Source organism: Haliotis rubra, unplaced genomic scaffold (genome assembly GCF_003918875.1).
Source record: "Haliotis rubra isolate DU_JTF1 unplaced genomic scaffold, ASM391887v1 Scf1025, whole genome shotgun sequence".
NCBI lineage: Eukaryota > Metazoa > Mollusca > Gastropoda > Lepetellida > Haliotidae > Haliotis > Haliotis rubra.
The window spans coordinates 293,533-320,780 of record NW_025764921.1 but is presented as its reverse complement, the minus strand read 5'-3'; the positions used below and the strand labels follow the sequence as shown (position 1 = coordinate 320,780).

At 40.3% G+C, this 27,248-nt stretch overlaps 1 long non-coding RNA gene across 1 annotated transcript; it reads right to left on the bottom strand.

The window, feature by feature from the left end:
* Positions 1 to 16,742: 16,742 nt before the first annotated feature.
* LOC124271415 lies at positions 16,743 to 24,832 on the bottom strand. Its single transcript, XR_006897035.1, has 3 exons — positions 24,767 to 24,832; positions 22,958 to 23,004; positions 16,743 to 16,768 (listed from the first exon to the last, which is right to left on the bottom strand). It is a non-coding gene; the product is annotated as an uncharacterized LOC124271415 (long non-coding RNA).
* Between the last annotated feature and the right edge of the window lie 2,416 nt (positions 24,833 to 27,248).

Genomic DNA, 27,248 nt, shown 5'->3' with positions numbered 1-27,248 from the left:
TCCTAGTTCCAATTGTCTGTCGGCCCTAATCCGGCTTAGTAAATTTAGTCTGAATATGTCCCGTAATTGCAATAATTGGCTATTTAGCCCTGGTCCTCCTAGTGTCGCTGGGGACACGACTGGTATCAGCGGGCTTATATACATCATATTATCAATGACGACATCAAAGATTTGTAATTACGGGAAGCTAAACAAAATATTGAAATAGACGAGTAATGCGCTCATAGAATAGGAAGGAGGCATAAGCAGAGGCTGGGTTATAATTTTATCTTTTGTGAAAAGTGAATTTTTTTCCATTCACGCAAATATTTGACGTTATACACAACGTATATACATGGTTCCCTGTTAAAGAGGGGAAGTTGTATTTCCGGGTCAGTCCGACCAGTGAAGATAAGGGTTAGAATTGATCTTCAATAACCCATGCTTGTCGCAAGAGGCGACTAACAGGATCGAGTGATCAGGCTCGATGACTTGGTTGATACATGTCATCGTATCCCAATTACGTAGATCGATGCTCATGCTGTTGATCACTGGATTGTCTGGTCCAGACTCGATTATTTACAGACCGTCGCCATACATCTGGAATATTGCTGAGTGTGGCGTAAAACTAGACTCACTCACTCACTCTGTTCTTGCTCTTTCTGATTTGTGTTCACTTTGTTAAATACATAGTGTTATTATTATTGGATGTGAACTGATACTCAAGATTGAGAGCAATCATACAAAGCTGATTAAGTGTTCACCTATCAAAACTACTTGTTGTCAACGTTCATTAATTCCACTGCTATCAATGATCTCACCTACTACAGTTTTATAGTATCTCATATATAAACTTGAGTATGAATTCTTACCAACAATTTATTAGTACAATGCAAAATAAAGAGGCAAGAAGACGGTAAAAATCAAAACAATCAACTAGCTATTTTTGTCATTTAGAAAACGAGAGTTACACAAGTAATTAATATATCGTAGCGGGTGAAAACTGATTATTGAACAACAAAAATACTTCAAGGACCAGTTTCAGGAAGACCAGGCACTTATCACCAAAATCTTTACACAGTATCAATATATTAACACGGAAAAACTAGACAAAGTTTTACCAATATTTTATAACGATATGCGTTATTGAAAACTGGAAATATTACAGATTAACCGACTACGTTCCTCAATCTTGAACCTGTCAAGGGTCACATTGATAACGAGCATCGGACTTAATCCGGGACCAGTATCTCTAAAGCAACAGAACCAAGGTGCATTACGTTTATCTGTCTTTACGACTGTTTGTATTCCACATTGGTCAAATCACGTCTGTGCCACATATACCTTCGTGGCATACTCGCGACTGGCCATCGATGCTTCGGTCCAACTAAATGACATAATCTCACGTTCACAATAACAACGTTATCGTAGGTTTTATCTGTAAACGCGATTATTTGCGATAGCTAGAATAGATATATATTACGGATGACAGTCACAAATCAGGGGGTGGCTGTCTAGTAAATTCACTCAGGTGTGTAACTTGACTTTCTTTTAGTTCGAGAAGTCTTTACCATTTCTATTGTGTGTTAACTTAATCTTATTGGGCATCTCTTTACTATTTGTTACCCTTAGCACAACCGTTAGGTTTATGTGGAACGAGGCATCCCTTAGTAGGTGTCTCATATCTTCTGTATTACAGTTTAGGATTGTTTATTTAATACTGATTGACACTACACTGTTTTGTGACTATTATAGAATGTATAGAATGTGTCGGATATTTTAACTATTGTATTACGTTGTGAACACTATGCTGTTTTGGACCGTTACAGAATGTAGATTGTATGAACCCCCACTGGGGTGATGTGTAGTGTACTGAACTGTTGTGTACATTGGAATATGTGTCGCGATTAATGTAGTATGTGTCGTGTGTAACGAATCTACATGTAATGTTTATTTACTTTGATAGCTGATTGCATTGTTAACATGTTCTAATAATTAATTATAAATCATACCATTATTGATTGATCATGTGAAATGATCCTGTGACTGCTGTGTAATAAACGCCTTGTTTATTTACTCAGGTGTTGTGTTGTGTGTGGGTTGGTATAGTCAGACCTCTTGCCAAGCGAGCTAATTCCCCAACACTCGCGTCTTAACAAATACATTAGACTTTAACACCGCATTAGAAAGTCAAATTAAAATCAAAGTAAGTATTTAGATGCAGTTGATCCATAAAAAATATTCAAATTTCAGCATTATCACGGATGGGACTCCAGAAATGGGCTTCAAACAGTGCACCCATGTGGGTTTAGGCATGGTGTGGTAGCCTAACCTGGCCCCCCTAACCTAACGGTTAAAGCATTCGCTCGTCATGCCCATGACCGGGGTTCGATTGTCCCTCATGCTCTATCGAAACACGGACACAGCTTTGTATCCTTGCCGGATCCACCTGGAACGTTGCTTGATTACAAACCAGATACTGGTTGTTAAACATTTCAGGTATTGTGGCATTTCATGTTTTTTTTACCATAAATCCTTTTTTGTTGTTGCCTTTGGTGAGGCCAGAATGTTTGCGACACAGGTTATTCTCTTGCATTGGCGTTTTGCGTGGATCACGTTATGACTACACAATTCAATGCCATTTAGAAAGTGGTCAAATGTAACATACGTGTCACACTTCAGTCTTATTAAAAGCTACTAGCGTCATTGTTTGGGTAATTGCCATCGATTCCAGGTATTTGTTTTGACATGTTTAAATTGACATCCTTGATAATTCAGTTGATTCACTAGGTTCATTCAAATGGTTTTGTTTTGCTAATATTGTATTCTAAATTGACATCCTGGATAATTCAGTTGATTAAATATCTGATATGATTACACTCTAGGGGGCTCTTCATGTTATGACTGAAATATTGCCCTTGTGACGTAAAATGTTAACTCACTCACTCACACTCTTAATGATGGTACCAGTGTGTATCAGTGATAAATGAGATCACTAAACATACCATTTTAATTATTATTTATAGATTAAGATAGATAAACGCAGCAAAGAGGATTCGCAAGATTCGGAATTCAGGGTAGTTGGTTGGTTTGCTGTTTAACGCCGACCCCACTGCGCAATATTCCAGCTATATGGCGGCGGTCTGTAAATAATCGAGGCTGGACCAGACAATCCAGTGATCAGCAGCATGAGCATCGATCTACGCAATGGAGATACAATGACATGTGTCAACCAAGTCAGCGAGACACAGACACAGACACACACAGACACACAGACACACACACACACAGAGAATAATAATAATTGGATAATTGTCATTTTCCATAATTGCCTTCTTCATGTTCTGAGGCGTACCGTGGATGGAAGCAAACCACATGCATGGCGAAGACGGAAATGAAAGGAACAAGCTACGTCATCACTGCAATTAAAATTACATGTACTGTGTGTTGTGACAACTGCATCCACTGACAAATAGATTTTAGTCCTCCCAGCACGACACCTAGGAGACAGATGGTCTACCTTCGCACCATCGCGGAACACACTGTCAATGACAGAGTTGAAACAGTGAAGTAAGATTGTTTGGACCCATCATCACCATCATCATCATCATCATCATCACTATCTGTGTTCTTTGTAACTACATAGACGTACTATATCTATTATAAGTTGCCATGTGTTCGCGAGTTTCATAGGGAGATTTTCCATGTGTCCGAGTTAAATATCAAACGAGAAAAGTATACCTCGGCAAGTGACCGGTTTTGAGCAATGGGTAGCGACATTGCTGTGCAAGTCAGATAAATAGACATATGGAATTGAAGTTGAGCTTTCTCTGTTTTGTCTGAACTATAATAAGGGTATGGTAATTTAGTCATATTATACTCTGTGTATAAATTGCGTTTGTAAGACTGAATACTAACACGGGCTGTTGTTTCCAAGTATATGATCCTTGTATTGATCTCATCTAACGTCTCATACACATTTGGAGTCGATCAAATTCAGTACACAGGTGTAATTGTTGTTGCAATCCCAAACATGCGTTCTAACTACAAAAAAACAGTCCGTTTGGCTCAAAAGCGGACCGATGAATTGCAATCTGACTCGAAAACTAATAAACATAAAATACTCAATGAAATGCTGATCATAATCAAAACATCATACCCACTCTGTTTTTGCAGAAGTTTTGTCCTAAAAATAATAAAGTTGTTTAACAAACTATCATTAAAATATTGACACAGTTCACTGTTTGTTACGAGGGAAGAGTGCAGAGAAAGGGACAGCCAGGTGTTCGAGAAGCACGTTCACAGACAAAGTTATTTATTCATTAACCTGTGCTGTGCCGTCTCCACCCGTTCCCGAACACCTGGCTGTCCCTTTCTCTGCACTCCTCCCTCGTAACAAATAGTGAACAGAGTGGGTTTGATGTTTTGATTATGATCAGCGTTTCATTGAGTATTTTATGTTTATTAGTTTTCGAGTTAGATTGCAATTCATCGGTCCGCTTTTGAGCCAAACAGACTACATGTATAATAAAATTATTGAAAACATTGATTGTATAGAACGCAACCATCATGTTTCATTTGCCAAAATGCAACCGAAAACATTTGTACGTGTTTTGCACGAATTTTTGCAAAATTGTGATTATTGTCCCATGCACCAGCACTTTTCTGACAGAGAGTATAAAACCTGTCTGTCGTGAAGACTGAACAATCACTTGACGGAAATCTCACAAGGAAATGCCAAGATTGACGTCGGCGCAACGAGAACGGGCCAAAGGAATGACACAAATGGGTGCCTTCAACAGCGATATTGCAAGGACATTGGGTTGCACAAGACAAACCATAATTCGGCTGTTTAACCGTTTCAGTACGACAGGCCAGACATGTGATCGACCCAGAAGTGGACGTTCCAGAGTCACAACACCCCAAAAGGATCGCTATCTGCGGGTTATTCACCTACGCAACTGGATGTTGACGGTGACGTCATCAGCAGCCACATCATTGGGTCATCGCGTAAGCCGATTCACAGTGACAAGGCGACTTCGTCCTGCTGGCATGTATGGGCCAACCGACCGCTGCGTGGAATGGCCTTGACCTTCCAGCATCGTAGGAACCGTCTGCAGTGGTCATCACTACATCGCTGTTTATTGTTACAATGTCATTTTGCTGATAAAACACGTGTATTGCAGTGTGCTTCAACATACATTTTCCATTTCATCAAAAGGTTTTGTTATTTTTATCTAATTGGAAGAAACACAACCTGTGTACTTTCTTTTTGCACATCAGTTTATTTCGAACCCAAGTAAACTGAGAAAAGAGTCGGAAATTACATCACCTATTACAATCAAAAGGAATGTATTGGAAATACTGTGTATTTCAGAGGTATATGAGCGGTGTGTATATTTGGTGGTAAGATACCATAACGCCTTACTGATAAGTGTGTCATATCTTTAACAATACATTAATGATTGCCGGTGTAAAATAAATCAAGTCAAGTCAAGTCAAGTGTTTATTTCCAGTATGAAGGCCTCAGGCCCATATACAATGCAATATATATACAGTTTTATATACAATAGATTCATTGCAATATTGCCTTAGTTTGCAAAACATAACATTATAGATATACATATGTCATATATATTATGGTGAACAAGTATTGTATGTGTGATATCTATCATCTCAGGTTTTATATGTACTCTCTATTAATTTATATGCATACCATAAAAATGTACTTAAGCTTTTTAAAACTAGTACATTTTCCGTTGATAGAATTGATCTAAATTTATACATGTTCGGATTTTGATGATATATATACGGCAGGTATTTAATTCGTAGAGCGCTATATAATGTACAAATAAATAAAAAATGGTACTCGTCTTCAATACCTAAATTACAATATGGACATAAGCGTTGAGACTTATCTATTCCTAACCACCTCCCTTCATTATATTTTAATTGTAATAGACCACATCTGAACCTAACCAATATATTTCTAAGTCGTTTGTCAATAATGCAATCTAAATATTGGAGTACAAGTCCAAGATTGGAAGAACATATTAAAATAGCAACATTTTTAAAGGCATTAATAAAGGAGGATATATCTCCTACAGATTGAAACATCCATACATAACCAAAGCCATGTGAGAATTAGATATTACGTATATATGATGCATAAGTAGTGTAACCACAGTTCTAAGATGCCTAGCGGTTAGAACAATCGAAAAAAAAAATACATTATCAAACAATAAAGGTATAGTTTTTTGATGACGTAACAATTGAATGACGTTATCCCGTCACTGCGCCATTCTAGTGTGCCCCCTCGTAATCGAACCATTTTACATTACGTCACAATGAAAGCAACGTCACGATGCATGTCAGTTGTCATCGCCTCGTCCGGCCTCCTACAGTAAACTACACCGTTGCATCCCGTTTCTTGGTTTGCTGTTGCTTCACCAAGCTAATATCACTGGTGGAAACATTACGTTTATGTTTTACGACGGTTAAAATGTGTCATTTCGACTCGTATGTTTTCAGCGACACGGTAACGTTCGCAATGTTTACATTCCAACAATGCAATCGTGGAATGTCGCTTGACTACTCAACTTCCTCTGGATGTACTGATCTAAACTTACGTTGGTAGTAGAAATGCAACGTTCATATTGCCCCATATGGTTTATGTTAATAACAGATATATTTAAAATAATTCAGGGAAGATATTTAATTCGAACGTAAACCGTCATCAAACTGTTATCATTTGTTTTTTTCTGGTAACGTTCGTCTTAACGTAGGGGGCAGACACATCAATAGAACAGCGCGCCAGTTAGCCCTGTGCGAGGATTCTTAATTTAGGTCACAGACACCGTCGTTTGTTTTCTGCGTTAAATTAATCGTAATTATCCTTAGAAAGTATTAAATGTGGCATCTTAGAAAAGAAAAACAGTTCGCCCTACCACCATGTATAGTGTAATAAAACACACTTTTGCCCTGAACTATTATAACGTTAAAGGACTCCAGACGCAAGCGTCCTCGTGCTTTAAACTATAATAGTTCAGGGCAAAAGTGTATTTATTACTACTAACTATTATAACGTTAAAGCACTCGGACGCAAGTGTCCTCGTGATTTAACTATAATAGTTCAGGGCAAAAGTGTGTTTTATTACACTATACATGGTGGTAGAGCGAAGTGTATTTCTTAATTCTAAGATGCTTAGCGCTTAGAACAATCGAAAAAAAAATACATTATCAAACAATAAAGGTATAGTTGTTTGATGACGTAACAATTGAATGACGTTATCCCGTCACTGCACCATTCTAGTGTGCCCCCTCGTAATCGAACCATTTTACATTACGTCACAATGAAAGCAACGTCACGATGCATGTCAGTTGTCATCGCCTCGTCCGGCCTCCTACAGTAAACTACACCGTTGCATCCCGTTTCTTGGTTTGCTGTTGCTTCACCAAGCTAATATCACTGGTGGAAACATTACGTTTATGTTTTACGACGGTTAAAATGTGTCATTTCGACTCGTATGTTTTCAGCGACACGGTAACGTTCGCAATGTTTACATTCCAACAATGCAATCGTGGAATGTCGCTTGACTACTCAACTTCCTCTGGATGTACTGATCTAAACTTACGTTGGTAGTAGAAATGCAACGTTCATATTGCCCCATATGGTTTATGTTAATAACAGATATATTTAAAATAATTCAGGGAAGATATTTAATCCGAACGTAAACCGTCATCAAACTGTTATCATTTGTTTTTTTCTGGTAACGTTCGTCTTAACGTAGGGGGCAGACACATCAATAGAACAGCGCGCCAGTTAGCCCTGTGCGAGGATTCTTAATTTAGGTCACAGACACCGTCGTTTGTTTTCTGCGTTAAATTAATCGTAATTATCCTTAGAAAGTATTAAATTTGGCATCTTAGAAAAGAAAAACAGTTCGCCCTACCACCATGTATAGTGTAATAAAACACACTTTTGCCCTGAACTATTATAACGTTAAAGGACTCAGACGCAAGCGTCCTCGTGCTTTAACTATAATAGTTCAGGGCAAAAGTGTGTTTATTACACTAACTATTATAACGTTAAAGCACTCGGACGCAAGCGTCCTCGTGATTTAACTATAATAGTTCAGGGCAAAAGTGTGTTTTATTACACTATACATGGTGGTAGAGCGAAGTGTATTTCTTAATTCTAAGATGCTTAGCGCTTAGAACAATCGAAAAAAAAATACATTATCAAACAATAAAGGTATAGTTGTTTGATGACGTAACAATTGAATGACGTTATCCCGTCACTGCGCCATTCTAGTGTGCCCCCTCGTAATCGAACCATTTTACATTACGTCACAATGTAAGCGACGTCACGATGCATGTCAGTTGTCATCGCCTCGTACAGCCTCCTACAGTAAACTACTGCGTTGCATCCCGTTTCTTGGTTTGCAGTTGCTTCACTCACCTAACATCACTGGTGGAAACATTACGTTTATGTTTTCTGACGTTTTAAATGTCTCAATTCGACTCGTATGTTTTCAGCGACACGGTAACGTTCGCAATGTTTACATTCCCACAATGCAATCGTGGAATGTCGCTAGACTATTCAGCTTCGTCTGGATGTACTGATCTAAACATATGTTGGTAGTAGAAATGCGACGTTCACATGGTTTACGTTAATGACAGATGTAATTAAAATCCTTTATAGAAGATATTTAATCCGAACGTAAACCGTCATGAAACTGTTTATCATTTGTTTTTCTGGTAACGTTCGTCTTAACGTAGGGGGGGGCAGACACATCAATAGAACAGCGCGCCAGTTAGCACTGTGCGAGGATTCTTAATTTAGGTCACCGACAACGTCGTTTGTTTTCTGCCTTAAATTAATCGTAATTATCCTAGAAAGAGTTAAATTTGGCATCTTAGAAAAGAAATACAGTTCGCTCTACCACCATGTATAGTGTAATAAAACACACTTTCGCCCTGAACTATTATGACGTTAAAGCACGAGGACGCTTTACATGGTGGTAGAGCGAACTGTATTTCTTAATTAAAATAATACAATTGCATTTTATATACCTTAAGTGGGATCCGGTTTTCATGCATATCTAAATCTCGTAGCCAATATCTTAATGTTTTACACATTGCGTTAATATAAAGCGGATACCTGCCGGATTCCCCATATACAATTGCATTCGGGGTTTGAGGGTTAACATTTAAAAATCTTTTACATGCAATTAAATGAACTTTTTAATTTAGCGAATGTGTGCATACCCCATATTTCTGCGCCATATAATAAGATTGGTTGTATTTGCGTGTCGAATATTTTAAAGAAAACATTACGGTTTAAACTGAGATTAATAATAACTTCCATTACGCACGTTTACTCTCGTCGCTAAATCAGCCAGACTTTTATGATTTGAAGAATATAATACACCAAGGTGACTGCAACTCTTTTTCATTTAACAACCATATGCTGTGCGTCCACCCTTTCGAAAAACAACAATAATGGTTTTATCAAGATTCACCATTAAACCGGAATGTTCTGTGAAATCACGTAATATGTTCAGTTGGTTTTGTAATCCAGGAACAGTATCCGATACAAGTACAACATCGTCTGCAAACATGAGAAGTAGAATTTCTAACAAATCAGGATAAAGTTGTATAACGTATTTACCATGTTTTGATAGTTCATCTGACAATTCACTTTTGAAGAGAGAAAACAATATGGGACAAAGTACACAACCTTGTTTTCAAACCCACTTGACAATCAAAATAATTGGTGTATTCATTATTACATCTAACACAAGCTTTTACAGAATGATATATACTGATAATTGAATTTAACAATTTCCTTCCCATACCAGTTTTACATAAACATTTCCATAGCTTTGATCGATCAACAGAATCAAAGGCTTTTTGAAATCTATGAATGCTACATATAGTAGTAGTCTTCTTCTTCTTAAGGAGACACTTTTCTATAATTCCATTTAAAGTAAAAATATGGTCTACGGTTGAACATCCCTCTCTAAACCCTGCCTGACTCTTTGGTATCTTGTCTCTTATATTAGACAAATTGGTAATACGAATATTCAAGATAGATGTATATAGTTTACTTAATGCGCATAGTAAGGATATTCCTCTATAACTGAGTGAGTGAGTTTAGTTTCCTCTATAACTGTCTGGGTTGCTTCGATCGCCTTTTTTATGAAAGGGCACTATGAGAGCTTTACTTCAGGCATTTTGAAAATTACTCTGGTCAAAAAGCTTATTAAACAATTTCAGAGGGAAGGGCATGATGATTTTTTCGGAAGATTTTAACAATTCAATCCGTCGTGTCCAGCTGCTTTACCCCTTTTTAAACCATGGAGACACTAAAAGAAAAAGTCAAGGCCACGATCAGACCTCTGCCGCAGCTCTTCCAGGAAGAAGTAAACAGTATGCGGGTTGATGACTGGACACCGGAAAACGCCACCCTGGTTGGCAACTTACCTACGTTTCATATGAAGAAGGACACCCTGTATAGAGCAAGGAAGAAGTCATTTCCTCCTCTACCATCCCATCGTCGTGACCTAGTAATCCCTGAACAGTACCAAACAACAGAAGGCGGGGAACAGTTCCTGGCATTTGAAGATGGGGACGAGGACAAGATCCTGGGATTTGCCACCACATCCAACTTGGAGCAGTTGTGTCAAGCAGACACTTTCTTTGCAGATGGTACGTTTTATGTGACACCTCACATATTTTACCAGCTGTAAACCATCCATGCTGTTACAGACGTCGGTCAAATGTTCCCCCTGGTCTACCTGCTGCTACCAGACAAGAGGCAAGCAACCTATGTCAGAGCGTTCCAGCTGCTAAAGACGACTGCAGCACAAAGAGGTCTACAACTGCAACCACAGGTGATCCAGGTAAGTCGGGTTTTATTAAAATTGCATACAAAAATGTATTAATGTATTATTTATTTCCAACTAATTGAAAATCGGATATAACGTTGGCATTGTAATTGTAACAACGTTGGATTTACAGATGGATTTCGAGACTGCCGCCAGAAACGCTGCTATGAGAGTCTTCCCTGATGTCAGGTGGAAGGGCTGTTTCTTCCACTTTACACAGTGTGTGTGGAGGAAGACCCAGCAGGTTGGCCTTCAGGTGGACTACGGCAACGACATGGATGTCAAACGATTTGTTCGGCGATGCGCTGTGCTGCCCCATGTCCCCATAAATGATGTAAGTATAACGTTTTCACAAAATTCCTTTAGAAATTACCAATCAGAGATACGCTTCTTTCATATCAGATTTTATTTATGAATGTTATGTTTTATCTTATTTTACACAATTTCGTTATTATTTTGAGGTTGAAGACGTGTGGCTGGACACCATTGCAACGATGCCTGGCGACAGACGCTGCACGCAGTTGGCAGACTACATCACCACAACATGGATTGAGGGCGACTTCTCCAAAGCTAGCTGGAACCACTTCACCACTGACGGCCCCCGCACCAACAACACACTGGAAGGATGGCACAACAGGGTGAAGAAGTTGGTGCAAGGCCCACCCCAACATTTATGAACTGATCCAGTTCTTAAAGATGGAGCAGACAACAACGGATACCAGGTACCTGCAGTACGATGCTGGCCAAAGGAGGCCTCCCAAGAGGAGGAAGTACAGAGATTTGGACAACAGACTGGACCAGCTGAAGACTCCAGGTCAACAACTCCGCCGTTTTGGAATATGCCGACGCAGCAGCACAGCACCGGCTTAGTTTGTAAATTAGTGCTGTTGATGATGTATGTAACATCGATGTACATGTGCAAATAAAACAGTTTTGCCATTTCTCCTAGTTCCAATTGTCTGTCGGCCCTAATCCGGCTTAGTAAATTTAGTCTGACTATGTCCCGTAATTGCAATAATTGGCTATTTAGCCCTGGTCCTCCTAGTGTCGCTGGGGACACGACTGGTATCAGCGGGCTTATATACATCATATTATCAATGACGACATCAAAGATTTGTAATTACGGGAAGCTAAACAAAATATTGAAATAGACAAGTACTGCGCTCACAGAATAGGAAGGAGGCATAAGCAGAGGCTGGGTTATAATAATCTTTTCCATTCACGCAAATATTTGACGTTATACACAACGTATATACATGGTTCCCTGTTAAAGAGGGAAGTTGTATTTCCGGGTCAGTCCGACCAGTGAAGATCAGGGTTAGAATTGATCTTCAATAACCCATGCTTGTCGTAAGAGGCGACTAACGGGATCGGGTGATCAGGCTCGCTGACTTGGTTGATACATGTCATCGTATCCCAATTACGTAGATCGATGCTCATGCTGTTGATCACTGGATTGTCTGGTCCAGACTCGATTATTTACAGACCGTCGCCATATATCTGGAATATTGCTGAGTGTGGCGTTAAACGACAATCAACCAACCAACGATACTATCCATCATATAGGCGAGAGGAGTTACTCACTGACTCACTCACTCTCTGGGTCATTGCAGATTTAGCTTCGGGTTAAACACTTTAATCAGTGTAAATGTTAGGTATTTACGGTAATCATTAACTTGTTGTACGTAATTAGTCAGTGTAGGTGTTCCCGTGGATTCAATTAAACTTGTCAATTTCCCTTTTAACAATATTCCAGCAACATCACGACGAGTGACACCGAATAGGGCTTCACACATTATACCTATGTAGGGAATCGAACCCCGGCGAGAAAATGCGTTGACCACTAGGCTATTCTTCTTCAAGCGATATACCTTACACTGCACCTTCACTAGTATGAGTGAGTGAGTGGGTTTAGTTTTACCCTGCTTTTAGCAATATTCCAGCAATATCAGGGTTGGGGACACCAGAAATGGGCTTCACACATTGTACCCATGTGTGGAATCGAACCAGGGTCTTCGATGTGACGAGCGAACGATTTAACCACTAGGCTACCTCACCGCCCCTCCTTCACTAGTAAGTAGGATAAGGGGTTGGCCTTGATTTGGTGTTATTGTGACAATATGTCAGTTACGTATTGTCATAAAGTATCGAGTTGACTATTTTTACTTGGTTAGTTATTTTACATCAAACGTTTTGCGTCTGTTTGGCGTCATGGACATAGCCAGTTTACCCAACTTCAAAAGGTAAAGTGGCAACGCAATTGACCCTTGGGGTTCACACTGCATCTTATCATGTGTAGAGTGAGAGCAATACAAGTCTCCATGACTTGCTATAGTGTTTTGTCGGTCGTACCTCAACGGAGACCACACGTTGCATTCACGTACACACATGTACATCGTACCAATGATAGGAAACTGCATCACGAGCAAGCGCACTACCCACTGTGCTAACGCCCCAGGTGTTGGTCTAATGCCATAGTGGTTTGATGCAAAACGTTCACCACACGCTAGGCTATGGTCTTTTATATACAGGGTCGAGTACATCGCCTGTCATGATCTTACTGTTAAATTGCTACCAGTGGCGTAAAACGAAATATCTTATTAACCGTACGGTTACACATCAGTATGAAGTGTACTTGGTCCTGACGATCAGTCAGACACAGTTTGCACGTGCCTCTCACAGAAAATCTCCAACCTCACTCAGAGAGCCAAAGAAAGTGGAGTCCGGAAAGATTTTTGCAAATATAAGAAACAACTGTTGGGTATTAGTAAATGATAAACATGTTAGTAAATGATATTTATATTTATGTGGCAATTTTGTACAATGATCAAATTTAGCAATTCATCGGTCCGTTTCTGACTCAAACGGACTGAATCCAGGATAGAGTTGTCGTTCTTGTTTGAAGTAGTTCTGATGTTCAATTCAGTGTATGAAATAAGCCGAAAAATCCAGCCAGACATCAGGGCTGGTAACTTCAAAATGTTACCAGCCCAAAATGGATTTAACCAGACCAAACATGAGGAATTTACTCAGATGTATGAAACATCTAAAACCTTTGAAATACACAATTCCATACATCTGAGTAAATTCACCATATTTGGTCTGTTTAAATCCATTTTGGGCTGGTAACATTTTGAAGTTACCAGCCCTGATGTCTGGCTGGATTTTTGGCTTATTTCATACAATGAATTGAACATCAGAACTACTTCTAAAACTGTTACCAGACCATCGGGCTGGCTAGCTGTAAATTTAATACCGTCCGTCAGAAATCTAGACCGTTTCATCGGGCGGGCCTTATTTCATACACTGTGTTCATGCGCCAATATGAAACCCTGCCAGAGGGGTTGATGTTCAACAACCTATGCTTGTCATAAGAGGCGACTAATGGGATCGGGCGGTCAGGCTCGCTGACTTGGTTGACACATGTCATCGTATCCCAACTGCGTAGATCGATGCTCATGATGGTTATCACTGGATTGTCTGGTCCAGGCTCGACTGTTAACAGACCGCTGCCATATAGCTGGAATATTGCTGCGTGCGGCGTCAAACCAACCAACCATTTATGCGCAAGAATTCTTGCGTTCATGTAAAATATTTAAAACCATGTGGCGAAATAGTTCTCTCGCATATATAGAGACAAAAACGTCCAACAACAGACATATCGTATCCTTCATAATGTGGCTTTATTCCCTTTACAAACGTATATGATAAGCACCACACATATCTACGTACTAATAAACAGCCACCATAATCACACGTACCGACGATAGAAAGTAAATATATAATTAATACAGAGACAATATATCTCATTTTATATGTCAATCGCAATGTTCAGTTTGATTATCATTTTAGAAGTTGATGAATAACAAGCATGGTATGATACCTCATGGATGACGTCTTCATTACATTATGATGCGACTTTTCGGTAAACATTCTTATACCGTTTTCAAGCACTCTTCCTCTATACATTCTTACATCTTTGTGACCCGTGAAGGTCCGGGTTAGAATATTGGCCTGCAGTAACCCATGCTTGTCGTAAGAGGCAACTAACGGGATCGGGTGGTCAGACTCGCTGACTTGGTTGACACATGTCATTGGTTCCCAATTGCGCACATCGATGTTCATCACTGGATTGTCTGGTCCCGACTCGATTATTTATAGACCGCCGCCATATAGATGGAATATTGCTGAGTGCGGCGAAAAAATCAACTCACTCACTCACTTACATCGTTGTAAAGCAAGAGTAATGGATAACGGTACAAGAATCAAACCGAAACGTCGTATCATAATATACGAGAGCGGTGGGATTGCTAAGTGGTTAAACGTTCGCTCGTCACTTCGAAGGCGATTCCTCACATGGGTACAATGTGTGAAGCGCATTTCTGGTGTCCCCCGCCGTGATATTGCTGGGATATTGCTAAAAGCGGCGTAAAACCATACTCACTCACTCATCATAATATAATATAGACTGACTGACTGACTGCGTTTGGTTTTACGCCGCTTTTAGCAATATTCCAGCAATATCACGGCGGGGGTCACCAGAAATGGGCTTCACTCATTGTACCCATGTGGGGATTCGAACCCGGATCTTCGGCGTGACGAGCCAACGCTTTAACCACTAGACTACCCCACCGCCCCTAATATAATATAGAAGTTGTCATCTATGAAGTATCATACCTTTCTTCTCAATCAAAATGGCTATAAAATAGTGATACAGGCCCATGTGCAATCCATAACCTTGAATGATCATTACTATTGTTTGTATTTGTTATGAAAAAAAGATCAATACTGTCTTCATTCCGATGTTCCCCAAACACGAAGTCCGGCATAGGATTATAATCAAACATCTTGAACTCAGGTTCAAACATCTTCATCAATCTGACCTTAGCATCATAGGTCAGGGAGCCGTATGCCTGTCTCAGTGCTCTGTCTCTCGCCTCGTGTAGAATACTGGGCTTGGACGCTTTGTATGCTTTTTGTGCTAATTCATTGAAACGTTCGAATGTTATTTTGGTATCATTTGCTTGTAAAGGAAATGGAAATTCTATCGATATCATTCCCCGAATCTGCCATGTTTTCCAGGTTCTCCGGAGTCCTTCAATAAGTGACACACCGGATCTTTCCATGGCCCTCCGAGTGTGATAAAACACAAGATGACCGAGTCTGTAAATCGTTTCCGACTTACCATGGAAGCAATACTTTAGTATATTCTCCCCGATAGTCGTAAAGTTGAGAAAACCCATGACGTCACTAATATAGACAACGTCATCTCGAAACGTCTCCATCTTCCCAATGTACGTATAATCAATCTCACAAAACCCACAGTGTTCACTCATTGGTTTAAAATGGCTGTCAATGTCCTTTTTGTTTTCATGGCAGTAAAGCACGTAATCCACCAACTCGGCAAATGTTATTTCGTGACCGCCACGTGATCTTTTAGTATGGGAAGCGTTAAATCGAACGACAGACCTTCCTAAGGTATTCCAGAACGAAGGATTGATATAGAATATTTTATCAACATATCCCGAAAACAATCTCTGGTACGGTTCTCTAACAAATGTCAACATTGTGTTAGATAGTCTGAGCGAGCCGCGATCATATTCAATGGAAATATCATACGCTTCCTTGGGTTTTGACTTGTCAGCGGTTTTCCTATATGCAGTATAAACTTGCCTCCAGAAGGTACTGCCAACCTTTGGTATCATACACATGGAATACGTTGGCTGGCTGAATTTGTGATCGTACGTCAGGTGTTTGTTGACATTTCTTGGGAATTGTTTATTCCCTAACTGGTCGCAAGCCTCTTTCAACATATTTCTCCTATGGGCAAATCTTCGTTCAAGGTGAGCCTTTATCAGTGGGCTTTGCGTCAGAGGTGATTTGAGGTCTCTCAGTGCCTGCAAACATACGATATATATTTATAACTCCTCTCGCCTATATGATGGATAGTATCGTTGGTTGGTTGGTTGGTTGTCGTTTAACGCCGCACTCAGCAATAATCCAGCAATATGGCGGCGGTCTGTAAAGAATCGAACCTCGACTATCCAGTGATCAATAGCAGCTACGCAATTTGGATACGTCAACCATGTCAGCGAGCCTGACCATCTGATCCAGTCAGTCGCCTCTTACAACAGGCATGGGTTCCTGAAGACCAATTCTAACCCGGAGCTTGACGGATCAGTTAACATAACTGAAAGCAGAGTACAGTGCACCCAGGTTATAATGCCAAACAGGATATAATGCCATGTTATGCCTGAACAGATTTCCTGCCTATATATTACCCTTGTTATAATGCCCCTGGTTTATAATGCCAAACTGGATATAATGACATGTTTTGCCTGAACAAATTTCCTGCCTATATACTACCCTTGTTAAAATGCCCCTGGTTTATAATGCCAAACTTGATATAATGCCACGTGTTTTCCAGACTGGACTTCCTGCCTCTATAATACCTCGGATAACTGGATATAATGCCAATTACACTGGCTGCATGTAGCATGTACATACATGTACTTTAATTGGTTGGTTGACATGACTCAGATTAATTGACCAAACTCATGAATGATTTACGTCTTGTAATCCCAGATAGGACAACACCCGTGACAATACACTTCCTGCCACCTACAACAACAAGTCACCTGCAGCCCCTAGACGTTGGGATTATCCAGTCATTCAAGGCTCATTACAGGAGACATCAGCTCAATCACCTTGTTGATTGCACAGGTCCTCTAACTGTCCTACCTGGTTATAATGCCACCCTGCATATAATGCCATATTTTCTCCTGGACAAACGGTGGTACTATAACCAGGGTATATTGTATGTCATTTCTGCAATGATACAGCAGCACACATCCAATGACACAGAATACATCAAGAAGGCAGTTTCCATGTAGATTGAGTACGAAAACGTTACTTGAAGAGTGAGTGAGTTTTACGCTGCTTTTAGCAATATTCCAGCAATATCACGTCGGGGGACACCAGAAATGGGCTTCTCACATTGTGCCCATGTGGGGAATCGACCTCGGCCTTCGGCGTGACGAGCGAACGCTTTAACCGCTAGGCTACCCTGCCGCCCTACTTGAAGAGATGTACAATAAATCTTTGATAATCTTTGTCAATCGGAGGTCTATTGGGAAGATAACAGTTTGCAAAAGTTTGACATCAATAATAGTAGTATCTACATGATGACACAATTTCAAATGATATTTTATTCAAAGTTAATTTCTTTTTCCGACAGACCCACTTCCGGTCCTTCAAGGCCCGCAATGAACGTCATGAGGACACACTACTAAGCATAAAATAAATTTTCGACGTAGACTCTTACCCCGATATCAAAATAAATGTGATGATGATGATGATGATGTGGTTTGGTTTTATTTCTTTTTTTGTTGGCATTTATTAAAGTTACAGATAAGCTGCGTATCTGCGTAAATTACGCAAATATGTATGTGAAAACTCAATTCCTAGTAAGTCTATTGCGTACAAGTAATAGTGAGTAATACTCACTAAATTTTATCTTACATGCTACACACAAAAATGTCAAATCTAACTAACTGAGGTATATTGAGAGGTTCTATTTCAACAGATGAACTTGGCAATTTAACCTGCAGTCTTTCTTATCGTTTCTCATTAGAAATCAAATATAAATAAAAAAACAAGTAAACTAACATTTAAACATAATTATAGTTTTACAATTAATGAAAAATGGCAAATTATCCAATTGAGTTTGAGTGAGATGGGTACAATTTATTTGGTTACTCAAAGGAAAATTAGGATACCCAATTGAGATGAACACAAGCGAGTACATAACTCAATGACCAAGGGTTTGAGGTTTGAGGGTTATTTATATGTGACTACAACCAGGTGTATATATGTTACAGAAAATATGTATAATTTGTAAATATGTATAATTTTGTTTCTTAACTTTCAGGAATTATGTATAATTACTGAAATTTTCAGTAATTATACATATCTCGTGATTATACATGTTTCCTGTAACATATATACATACTATACAGATTTGACAAAAACGACAGGAAATTGATCAGAGGTTGCACTAAAGTGGATGCAGCCAGATGGAGAGTACGAAAAGTAGCACAGTGGAATATACAGGAAGGATTAAATTGTTCATAAGCTGATTTGATGATATTAAATAGTTGATTGATAGAGACTAATTGCTTGATAAACTCTTCGTTGGAGAGGATTTCGACGTTGTCAAACTGAAAATGATTGAGAGATGGACTCTGTCAATGAACTATTTAACCAATTGTCTCTTGTGACAGGTGTTACTAGTAATTAGATACAATCAACGACAATAGTCCTATTTCGTTCCGGGAAGAGTTGATTTAGGAGATAAACGTCATGTGTTTTGAAATTAGATGAATGTTAGACCGAATTGATAGTCTCTAAATTTCATTTGAAGCCGAACGCGTAGCGTGAGGTTTCAAATGATTAATTTAGAGACTATCAATTCGGTCTAACATTCATCTAATTTCAAAACACAGTATGTTTATCTCCATTCTACCATAACCAATTTAACATCGAACTTCCTCGTCCTGCGGAAGACACGGCGTAATCCGGCATGGGACGAGAAGGCGAATTGAACTCGTCTGTGAAGGGAGTGGTAGGTGCCGTTCGTATTTTTGTTAACATTGCAACATAAAAACTATTCTGTCCAAAGAAAACAAACTACTGTTTATTCAATAGAATAATGTAACACCTAAGAGCTTGGTTTTTATAATCGTAACTCCACACGACCGAAACCAGCCTATTGTTTTGTGTGCCGTGTTACTGTACCCCCCTGGCCACACTATAATGGAATCGTCTGACCTACTTATTTTCTTGGAAGTAGACAGTTACGCAACAGTTTGAAATGGCGGACGAGCCAGTGTTTACATTTTGCGAAAGGTTGAAATTCGAAGTGACAGTGGAAAATACTTGACTGACTGTCGAACCTGAACCCTGCAGAATCGAAGAATATATCCTTTTCTGATCGACCTATGACCTGTAACTCATCAAAGACTGTTGATTTTTATGACCGGCGAGTGTCGATCATAATTTCACGTACCTGCCTCCACCCCGGCATGCGACAAAAGAGTGTCAGTGACAGTACTGCTTTGTGTACATGCGACTAACTTGGGATTCCTTGGAACATTGTTCTCATCATTTTGGACTGGATTGTGGCCAAGCTTTTCAAAATGTACGAACATAGCAGTGACAGCCTTGAGGGGAAGGTGGCAGAGCGCGGAATACTCGTGGTTCAATTTTTGACATTTTGAACGATGCAACGGGACATGATGGAGTATGAGTGGCCTAAATTTTGTGTTTCGCCTGACCGTTATCTTGCGAATTTCTCATTCTAAACGGAAACAAATATACCATTTACCAGGTAGGTAAATGTTTACGAACGTTTTGCCGCACAAATAGGTATAGATAGGGATGTATTTTTAATTTTTTACAAGGTTTTGTGATTTATATGTTAGATATTGTTTGTTTTTGTTTGGGGCTGTGTATTGTAATTGAGTTTGGATATTTTTATAATAGAAGGTAATAATTACGATAGTGAGGTTCCCTAATAATTGAGGAGGAGAAATCGTATAATTGTATTTTGAGTTTTAATAAACCTTTCCATCACGATCAGTCATTGGGGCTGGTACGGCAGCTGTTACATTTTCAGCCTGATTTTATTGATTGACCAATCATGTTTCACGTATCCATGGTAGAATTTGGAATAAACCTTGATCAGTCATTGGGGCTGGTACAGCTGTTACATAGCCCATGTGAGTGAGAGAGAATTTACGTCGTTTTTAGCAATATTCCAGGAATATCACGGCGGGGAACACCAGAAATGGGCTTCACACGTTGTACTCATGTGGGGAATCGAACCCGGGTCTTAGGCATGACGGGCAAACACTTTAATCAATAGGCTACCCCACCGCCCCATAACCCATGAAGTGTAGGTTTACGAAATTTGTGCTTACACGAAAGGTGACTGGAAACACATTAACATAGTTGCACTTTCTGGGGATAACAGCTAAAATATAGACTTAAAACGAATTTATTTAATATGCTAACCATGCAACTGACAAATAAAACATCGTACTTTTTTAAAGTTGCGGTCAGTAATATTCCAGATATAAGATTGTGATTGTAATCGAGTCGGGACCAGACAATGCAGTCATTCCAAATATACTATTCCAAAAAAGAAACGCATAACCCAGAAATCTCGTGCTAAAATGTTGTATTTTCAAACATGTATAACTCGTCCACAAATAGACTTTAGTACATGATTTTTTTACGTCAGTTTAGAAGGAGGAAATGTCTATACAACCAAGTGAATAATTTTAGATAACGGAGACGATGGTGACCACGTAGCATGGACCCAAGGTCGGGTCTCCTGGCTCTCAGTCCAATCTCTCTCAACCTGTTCCCTACAGTTTGACCGGATATCCTCCGAAGTCCAGGCACCCTGGATGCTGTGCTCTCAACCGTGGCAGTACGATCACGCAAATGTAGTACCTGATGTACCCATCTTGGACTGCAGTGGTGACTCGAGGTCTGCCTGTATGGGGACGGTCATTTGTTATACCCGTTTGGTTGTAACGAGCTGCAAGCCGTGATATCGTGCTCAGACGCCTGGCAACAGAAAGTTCTTTCAATGGCGATGTTCCGTGTCGCAGCGTCAAGACGTGGCGTAGTGATTTGACCTTGAAACTCCTTCAAAACGAATGCCGATTTCCGAAAGTAATATGGATTTTTATATCCAGACAGTGCATGCCCTTTCCTGCACAATTTCTACTGGAAGGTGATTTCTGTTGCATTGTGGCGATGCCTTTTTAATTTATTAATCTCATCTAAATCAACATTATCATGTTATCAACACTTTTGTTACATATTTTGACGATTGTTTGAACACAACTGGTCATTAATAGATTTGTAGAAATACAAAACGCCTATGCTTTTTTTTGGGGGGGGGGAGAGAGATAGTTTATATTAAATCATTTTTTGGCAACATTTACATGTATGCTTTCATCCATGCCTGCGCGCGCTCGCGCGCACACACACACACACACACACACACACACACATACATGCACACACAGAGACAATTGGCTGACAACAAAATGCCTTCGTCGAATTCACGAACAAGGTTAGAAATGGATAGATTTATTGATATGTGTTAGATCAACTCTTAGATCCATAGCCATTCTCCAGCTCTGCTGATCAAAGGCAATTTATTTTCCCCATATCATCGGATGTCAGTCTCAACTCCCTGGGAACATACAACTCTTGCAGCCAATTGATTGATAGATTGAGTATCCCGTTATAACAATGCGTTCATTTACGCCAGAGTCCACACCCGTCCATTATCTTGACAAGTTTACTATGACAAATAGCCAAGGGGCAGTGATAAGTAACCAATAATCATATTTCCATGTGTTCGAAACTATTTGCAATAATTTGGACACTTTACTATTTCAATCCTTATTTCAAACGTGAGAGTAGCATAGTGGCCGAAAACGCGGGTTCGATTCCCCACATGGGTACAATGTGTGAAGCCCATTTCTGGAGTCCCCCGAGGTGATATTGCTGGAATATTGCTAAAAGCGGCGTAAAACCAAACTCACTCACTCACTCATATTGTAGCATATATTTTACGAAAATATTTTATCTGAGAGAATAACTGCCCCTTGATCCATACATTAGAACCTCACGTTAACCTCCTTTTATTAAAAGTTTGGGTTCCAATGTTACTCTCACTGTTATCTTTTCACTTTTCTGTTCATATCATTATAAACCCATGCGTTTTACGGCAGGGTTGCGGTAGGCTAGCCTAGTGGTTAAAGAGTTCGCTCGTCACGCCGAAGGTCTGGGTTCGATTCCCCACATGGGTACAATGTGTGAAGCCCCATTGCTGGTGTCCCCCGTCGTGATATTGCTGGAATGCTGACAGAGCATTTAGGAGATAATGAAATGTTGGATAAATCTAAACCAGTGTCAACATTTACACTTATTACAAACATTACATTCATATGGCTTGGCTGTACAAAAGACTAACTAGCCATTCATATCTAACGCGCAATTACCTCAATATTAGTGCTTGATGAAAGGTCCGGTCGTTTTAAAGTTCCACCTGAAAGAAACCGTGATGGCTTAAATTAAAGGCCTGATATGCAAAGTATGAGTGAGTGAATTTTACGCCGCACTCAGCGATATTCATGGGTCTGATCAAAATAATGTCCAATGCTGTTTTCACTTTTACAAAATGTTCTGTTGGTTTTTCACATAAAAATTTGACGTGCCTTTGCATGTGTTTGTGTCGCATGCATGTGCAGGATGTGCTTACCTTCTCTCAAACAGCGAGGTAGCCTAGTGGTTAAAGCGTTCGCTCGTCACGCCGAAGATCCCGATTCGATTCCCCACATGGGCACAATGTGTGAAGCCCATTTCTGGTGTCCCCCTCCATGATATTGTTGGAATATTTGCTAAAAGCGGCGTAATACTAAACTTACTCACACTCTCGAACACGTGGTATCATAATTAATTGGTAAGGATTTATAAATACATGTTTCTCAGATATTAACTTCAACTCCCCATTCAATAGAGTAATTCAACAATGAATCTAATTGCTTTTGTAAACCTTTCTCATGTGGTCGAAATCTTATAACGGACTCCTGTTTCAGCAGAGATTTCGTAACTCAAGAAAATGGTTTTCCGCTTTTTCCGAACAATATTTGATTTGCTGTTTGTTTAATATGTACATATATCCGGGAATATCGCAGCAGAAGACAATTGCAAATGAGTGAGTGAGTGAGTGAGTTTAGTTTTACGCCGCACTCAGCAATATTCCAGCTATATGGCGGCGGTCTGTAAATAATCGAGTCTGGACCAGACAATCCAGTGATCAACAGCATGAGCATCGATCTGCGCAATTGGGAACCGATGACATGTGTCAACCAAGTCAGCGAAACTGACCACCCGATCCCGTTAGTCGCCTCTTACGACAAGATAGTCGTCTTTAATTGCAAATGAGAATGAGCTCAGTACGTTGTACCTATGTGATGAGCAAAAAAATTTTCTGATAAAGCTTGTCAGTTGCCCAGAACTGTTTTCTGTTAGAGCTACGACTGTGCTAAGTCTATGCTACGAACAGTCTTACTGTTACCATGTATTTGTGAAACCTGGTTCTTGACCCCAACATGACCCAATGAGTGAGTGAGTGAGTGAGTATGGTTTTACGCCGCTTTTAGCAATATTCCAGCAATATCACGGCGGGGGACACCAGAAATGGGCTTCACACATTGTGCCCATGTGGGGATTCGAATCAAGACCCAATGAAACAGACCCGTGAAGATCCGGGTTAGAAGTGGTCTTCTTGTCTTCCTGTTTAGATACTTACAGCGTTGCAAAGCAAGAGTGATGGAAAACGGTATACATGTAAGAATTTAACCGATACGTCGTATCATAATATAAGAGGGTCTTGCCTAGTGGTTAAAGCGTCCGCTCGTCACGCCGAAGACCCGGGTTTGATTCCCCTCATGGGTACAATGTGTGAAGCCCATTTCTGGTGTCCCCCGCCGTGATATTGCTGGAATGTTGCTAAAAGCGGCGTAAAACCACTCATTTACTGACTCTTGTCTAAAGAGGCGACTAACGAGATCGGATGGTCAGGTTCGCTGACCATGTTGATGCATGTTATTTTATCCCAGTTGCACTGATTTGTGAGTATGCTTCAGACGAGATGTGTTACCATAATATTATAGCTGGAATATTGCTGAGTGTGGGGTTAAACAACAAACAGACAAACGCAACGGATTAGAGGAGTAGGACTTGATATTTACCCTCAAATCCTATACTAAATCATTGTGTACATATTGGACTCAACACACACTCACCTGTCATCCGCAAATATATGACCCAAGCACCTAGGCCTTGAATCACAGCAAGGACAGCGATAATAGGTTTCCGTCGCATGGTGTTGACGAGCCGAATAAGCCAGTGACGCACTTCACCTGTTGTCGGATCGATCGGCCAGTTAAGGTGACACCTTTAAGAGTGTGTGAGTGAGTGTGTGTGTGTGTGTGTGTGAGAGAGAGAGAGAGCAATTAATGGTCTTATCTGCAATTACCGGACATCATAGTGTGTGAGAGAGAGAGAGAGAGCGAGCAATTAATTGTCTTATCTGCAATTACCGGACATCATAGTGTGTGTGTGTGAGAGAGAGACAGAGAGATAGAGAGAGATTGATATATATACTGGATTTTTCTGATTTGTGGTCACTTTGTTAAATACATCATGTTATTTATGGTTGGATGTGAACTGATACTCAAGACTGAGAGCAATCATACAAAGCTGATTAAGTGCTCACCTATCAAAACTAACTGTTGTCAACGTTCATTAATTCAGCTGCTATCAGTGATCTCAACTGCTGCAGTTTTACAGTCTCTCATATATAAACTTGAGTATGAATTCTTACTAACAAAATATTAGTACAATGCAAAATATAGAGGCATGAATACGGTGAAAATCAAAACAATCAATTAGCTATACTGAGTCAAATAAGAAACTTCACATTCTTTCTTCAGGGCACTATAAAAGAACAAGAGATGGTAAGATGGTTAAATTGTTATTATTGTATTGCTGAGATCTGTGTGATGTACTCGATACACTGACAGTGACATAATCAGTTCCATTACACTACACCGCCGTTCCAAAACATGGGTATACAGAATGTCAAGTCACAAGAATAAACATGCGAAATTTCTCAGTTCAATATCGTGTATGGCCGCCCCGCGCATTCACCACTGCCAAACACCGTCTCCTCATCGAATGCCTGATGCTTGTGAATACGTGGTTGGGGATTCTGCGCCATTGCTCTTGCAAGGCAGCGCCAAGTTCCTGCAAATTCTGAGGTTGGTTCCTAAGACCACGAAGCCTTCTCCCAAGTGCATCCCAAACGTGCTCTATTGGATTAAGGTCAGGGGACCTGGATGGCCAGTCCATGACCTTGATTCTAGCGTTTTGAAGGAAATTTCGTGTCAACATCGCGGTATGCGGCCGAGCATTATCATGCTGGAGCTGTCGACCTGGGCCATGAGCAGCCATGAAAGGAACGAGTTCAGGAGTGAGCACCTGGTTGCGGTAAGCAGCAGCTGTGAGGTTTCCACGGATGACCAGAAGTCGGGAACGGTTGTTCCCATTAAGCACCCCACACCATGCAACTTCCGCCCCCGAATCTGTCGACTTCCTGTACACAACATTGGGCATACCGTTCACGACGTCGTCTCCAGTCTCTATGCCTGCCGTCCGCGAATCTGAGGGTAAACCTGGATTCATCGCTAAAGACGACTCGATTTCAGTCTCTCTGGGTCCATCGGAGGTGACGTTGGGCCCACAGCAGACGTTGAAACGACGTCAATATTGGCCCACGATATGGACGTCGAGAATGGAGATTGGCAGCCAGCCTCTGTGAGGACAGTCGACCTCTAAACATCTCAGCCCTGGTTCGTGTAGCCGGCGGAAATCTGTCACGTAGGTGACGTAGGACGATTTGACGGTCTTCTGCTCGTGACGTCACACGTGGACGACCCGATCTTGGGCGATCAGAAGTGGTGCCAGTTTGTTGTAGACGACCTCGCAAGTCATACACAGTACGGCGGCTGCATCCCATTGCTCTTGCGACGTCAATAACTGATCTTCCCGCTTGCAACATGCCAACGGCACGTTCACGTTGCACATTTGACAATCGTGGCATTTCAAGTACCGTTAGAATTGTGGTTCAAAAGTGTTTTTTTTCAATTCTTGAGGCCAATGCAAACACGTGCATATGAAGAAAACTTCGATGGGAAGATCACGTGATCGACTGCACGTGCTTCTAGAGTCGAAAGATAGGGATCCCATTTCGGATACATAGATGTATCATCTGAGAAAAATCATTCATTATTTTTCAATTTACATTTTGTGAAGTTTCTTTTTGTCATTTAGAAAACAAGAGTTACACAAGTAATTAATATACCCATCGGTGAGAACTGATTATTAAACAACAAAAATACATCAAGAACCAGTTTCAGGAAGACCAGGCACATATCACCAAAATCTGTTAGACAGTATAAATACATTAGACCTTAACACCGCATTAGAAAGTCAAATTAACATCAAAGTAATTATTTAAAAAGCAGTTGATCCATGAAGAATACTCAAATTTCAGCATTATCACGGCTGGGACTCCAGAAATGGGCTTCAAACAGTGCACCCACATGGGTTTAGGCATGGCGTGGTAGTCTAACCTGGCCCCCCCTAACCTAATGGTTAAAGCATTCGCTCGTCATGCCCAAGACCTGGGTTCGATGATCCCTCTTGCTCTATCGAAACACTTCA